This window comes from Alosa sapidissima, chromosome 13, assembly GCF_018492685.1.
Source record: "Alosa sapidissima isolate fAloSap1 chromosome 13, fAloSap1.pri, whole genome shotgun sequence".
Lineage (NCBI taxonomy): Eukaryota > Metazoa > Chordata > Actinopteri > Clupeiformes > Clupeidae > Alosa > Alosa sapidissima.
In genome coordinates, this window is record NC_055969.1 from 27,105,017 (window position 1) to 27,110,016 (window position 5,000).

Below are 5,000 nucleotides of genomic sequence, written 5' to 3' on the forward strand. Positions count from 1 at the left end.
GTAGGGCCAGGTGGGGTCAGTGCTGCCACTGTGTCTGATATCACCAGTAGGGCCAGGTGGGGTCAGTGCTGCCACTGTGTCTGATATCACCAGTAGGGCCAGGTGGGGTCAGTGCTGCCACTGTGTCTGATATCACCAGCAGGGCCAGGTGGGGTCGGTGCTGCCACTGATACTGTGTCTGATATCACCAGTAGGGCCAGGTGGGGTCAGTGCTGCCACTGTGTCTGATATCACCAGCAGGGCCAGGTGGGGTCGGTGCTGCCACTGTGTCTGATATCACCAGCAGGGCCAGGTGGGGTCGGTGCTGCCACTGATACTGTATCTGATATCACCAGCAGGGCCAGGTGGGGTCGGTGCTGCCACTGATACTGTATCTGATATCACCAGTAGGGCCAGGTGGGGTCAGTGCTGCCACTGTGTCTGATATCACCAGCAGGGCCAGGTGGGGTCGGTGCTGCCACTGATACTGTATCTGATATCACCAGTAGGGCCAGGTGGGGTCAGTGCTGCCACTGTGTCTGATATCACCAGTAGGGCCAGGTGCAGTGCTGCCACTGGTACTGTATCTGATATCACCAGCAGGGCCAGGTGAGGTCAGTGCTGCAACTCTTTGTGCCATTGCTAGTGGCAGCGTCTTGGGAACGGGGCTTTCCTTGACCTGTGTGTGTGTGTGTGTGTGTGTGTGTGTGTGTGTGTGTGTGTGTGTGTGTGTGTGTGTGTGTGTGTGTGTGTGTGTGTGTTATTGTTTCCATGAGAAGTGGGTGTGTTTGTCTCCATGAGGTGAGTGTGTGTGTGTGTGTAGGAAGCAGTTCTTCACAGGGTCATACTGGAATTTCTCTCTCTCCCTCCTCCCTTCCTCTCTCTCCCTCCCTCACTCACTCTCTCTCTCTCTCTCTCTCTCTGTCTGCCACTCTGTCTCTTCGGTAAGGGTTCTCTTTGTTTGTCTCTGCCAGAGCATAGAGCGCTAACTCAAGACATTTCCATCCAATAAACGCCTCAGCTTTCTCATATTAGATTAGCATAGGAATGCTTGCAGTGTGTCCGTAGGGCTTTGCAGTTGTCATAACCCCCTATTAATACACAGACACACACACACACACACACACACACACACACACACACACAGTCTTCACAATGTTCTCTGTCTCTCACTCACTCTCACTGTGTCTCTCTTACACTTACACTTACACTTACTCTTAAGTGTGTGTGTGTGTGTGTGTGTGTGCGTGTGTGTGTGTGTGTGCGTGTGTGTGTGTGTGTGCGTGCGTGTGTGTGTGTGTGTGTGTGTGAGAGAGAGAGAGAGGCATAGAGAGTGTTTGTATTTGTTTATAGCAGGCACTGTTGATTTATGGTTTTCCTCGTTTATACATTGTTTCTGTTTTGAGAGGAGGCCAAGAATAACAGCAGGGAAAATGCACTGCCTGACAGGAACAGAACAGACCCCAATCTAGGGAATTGCTCTGAATGCCCATTCTCACCCCGTGACGTCCCCATGGACACATGCACATGCACGCACGCACGCATGCACGCACGCACGCACGCACGCACACACACACACACGCGCACGCACGCACGCACACACGCACGCACACACACACACACACGCATACCCATACACATCAGGGCCATAAAGCAGCCCTCACCTTCTACCCCTCCTCCTGTGTCTCTGTGTGTGTGTGTGTGTGTGTGTGTGTGTGATTGTATAAGTATATACTCTTTTGATCCCGTGAGGGAAATTTGGTCTCTGCATTTATCCCAATCCATGAATTGGTGAAACACACTCAGCACACAGTGAAGTGAAGCACACACTAATCCCGGCGCAGTGAGCTGCCTGCAACAACAACGGCGCTCGGGGAGCAATGAGGGGTTAGGTGTGCCGTGCCTACTGGTCGGGGTTCGAACCGGCAACCCTCCGGTTACAAGTCCGGAGCGCTAACCAGTAGTAGGCCACGGCTGCCCCCTGAGTGTGTGAGGAGTCTTTGCATGTGTGTCACCAAGGGTTAGTGGGGTGTGTGCACTGTGTGTCTATCTTGCACGGCTGATTGGCTGGACCTTTTGTCCATTTCCAGGATCCCTCTTCTCCTCCATCTCAAGCTCTGCCTGCTCACTAGGCCTGCTCTGCCTGGTCACTAGGCCTGCTCTGCCTGCTCACTAGGCCTGCTCTGCCTGCTCACTAGGCCTGCTCTGCCTGCTCACTAGGCCTGCTCTGAGGGTCACTAGCTCTGCCTGCTCACTAGGCCTGCTCTGCCTGCTCACTAGGCCTGCTCTGAGGGTCACTAGCTCTGCCTGCTCACTAGGCCTGCTCTATGTGAATCTGAGGGTCACTAGGCCTGCTCTATGGGAATCTGAGGGTCACTAGACCTGCTCTGAGGGTCACTAGCTCTGCCTGCTCACTAGACCTGCTCTGCCTACTCTATGTGAATCTGAGGGTCACTAGCTCTGCCTACTCTATGTGAATCTGAGGGTCACTGGCTCTGCTTGCTCTATGTGCATCTGAGGGTCACTAGCTCTACCTGCTCTATGTGAATCTGAGGGTCACTAGGCCTGCTCTGAGGGTCACTAGACCTGCTCTGAGGGTCACTAGGCCTGCTCTGAGGGTCAGTAGACAATAAGACAATAACACTATGGGCTATATCTTGCACTTAAATGCAATTGACTTCATGCAAATCCCTTTGTGGGTGGATCTTGGGCGCTGTCTCTATTTTACCGGCTGAATATTGACTGTTGCGCCCGACGCAAATATAAAATGGGGTGGTCTGTAGCAGCTACATTATTCATGGGTGTGGTTTGGGCGTAACGTGCAATAAACCAATCATAGCGTCATCTCACATTCCCTTTAACAACAGGCACGCTTGTTCCATAGCGGATTGCTATTATGATGGCGGATTTGCAGGCGCAACTAGGAAAGGTTCACAGTGCTATAGTCAGTTGTGAACAGTTTGCTATTGATTTTTCCTCTTGACAAAATGTAATACAGAAATGTCCTTTTCCGATGTTTTGGGATCACTCTGAATCACGAGCTTATGAATGCATGGTGATATTTTTGCAATGTAATCTAACATTACCTCACTATAGACAATGCAGATCTGTCAGATAAGCTCTCCTCTCCCGTGCTGCTGCTGGGCATTTGGGTTAAATGGAATCGGCATGCAGTTCGTCTCATTAAGTCCTCTAATATTTCCTAATTTATGTCATCAACACATCCGTGATTCGTGGAAATGTGTTCGCAACACAGGCGCCCAAGCAAGCGCTCCTGCAGGTGTAGCCTAAGCTACGGCTGTACCTTACCAACAGGCAACTAGAAACACTTTCCAACTCTGCACAGCATCCCATTAACTGCATGACAGTGGGCTATTTACAATATTTATTTTATGTAAAGTAGAGTTTGTAAACACGTTATCATCAACTTAATGCACGCACAACATTTGTTTGAGCAGGAGAGAGAATAACAATGAATGGATGCAGCAACTACAGAAATTGTAGCGAAGGCTGCTTACTGCTTTCTTTTACTGTCTATGGTTGCTGGTTAACAGCACATAATAAGCTTATTTAAGCGAATTCACAAACTCAAGACTTCAAGGCCATCATGGATATACAACGTTTTTTGAAAACAACGAAAGGATGGAGGGAACATAGCAAAGTTTTGGAGTTATTTTTGCAAAATTATTTGGCAAATTTGTGGTGCTTGTCAAAACCTTAGCGCAGCTGGAGTAATGCTTATAGGCTGATGTTAAAGCGCACACGATGTTTAAAGCCATACACAACGGTAAATTGGAACAAAACTAAAGGTAACTTTAGCCTTTAGGGCTGTATAAAGTTGTCCAAATTAATAGGTCGTAATTAGGCGTTGTTGTTGTAAAGATATTGCATGTAGATGTAGGCCTACTATATAGGCTACTAAATTGCACCAACAAAGCCGGGAAACGGACAAATATTATCAAGGCTTTGAATGTTTCCATCTGTGCACAGGGTGTCTGTAGATCTGTGTGCATAGCATTCATTTCTGCAGGCCTGTGGCCATGCATGCGCCCTTAAAATAGCATCTGAATTTGCGCCACTGACTTTAAACCTGTGGCGAAATTGTTTTCTGACACTGCAAAATATCAACAGGGACCGTTTGTTAGACCTGCTCTGAGGGTCACTAGGCCTGCTCTGAGACAATGGGCTGTATTTTGGGCATTAGCGCATGGCGTAAAACTCGTTTTTCACCCGCGGAAAGTTTAATTTGGTATTTTGCACGTTTATTTTTTAAACATTGCACCCAGGGGTGTGGCAGTTAACAACCTAGGGAGGGGCCTGGCGCGTTGTCTAAAAATCCCTATCATACACCACCTAAACCTGGTCAGAAGTCAATGGCGAGTTGTTCATATGCTATTTTAAGAGCGCATGTCAACAGTCATTTTGGCAGGTGCACGCACCATCCTTCTATCATTTATGAACGCACACCAGCGCACGTCCATGCAAAGCATTACAAATTGCACGATTACAATGGGAAACATAATTAGAATAAAGATATTACGAAATACTGTACATGTCATGATGAGTAGTTATTTACCATCATTTGCAAATTGGTAATGACTGTTAAAAGTGATTAGGGGAGAGGCGAGAGACACGTATGAAGCACAGCTGAAGACGCACTGTTACGAGATATATAAGCAACTCCTCTGCAGGATAAATGTTGTTTTATTCAGTCATTTGAGCAACATTAGGGTAAGTGTTGCTTTTTCCAGCCTATGTTTTCGGTGGTAACCCAGTCAATAGTGAAAGTAACTGCATATAACTGTCTTGTCGTTGACTGACTCCTTGGTGAAGTTAGTTTCACTTTGCCAATGAGTTCAAATAACAGACGAGTGCAAATGCGTGAAGGCTATGCTAGGTTTTAGTAAAGCATGGTTTAAGAATGACTATTCCATACGGTCTCGCAAGCAGCCTCCTTCAAATGCGCCGTTGAATGCCAAAATACCAATGCATTTATTTGACATCGCGCTTTGCGCCGTTAA

At 47.9% G+C, this 5,000-nt stretch overlaps 1 protein-coding gene and 1 long non-coding RNA gene across 2 annotated transcripts in view; both read left to right on the forward strand.

Annotated features, from left to right (window-relative positions):
• Nucleotides 1-528, forward strand: part of LOC121679580 — an 863-nt gene extending 335 nt beyond the window's left edge. The window contains exons 1-3 of the long non-coding RNA XR_006021348.1: nucleotides 1-148; nucleotides 201-442; nucleotides 495-528. The exon at nucleotides 1-148 is cut by the window's left edge and continues 335 nt beyond it. This is a non-coding gene — a long non-coding RNA (uncharacterized LOC121679580). The remainder of the gene's footprint in view (nucleotides 149-200; nucleotides 443-494) is intronic.
• Nucleotides 1-5,000, forward strand: part of LOC121679549 (lysine-specific demethylase 2B) — a 38,265-nt gene that overhangs the window by 20,732 nt on the left and 12,533 nt on the right.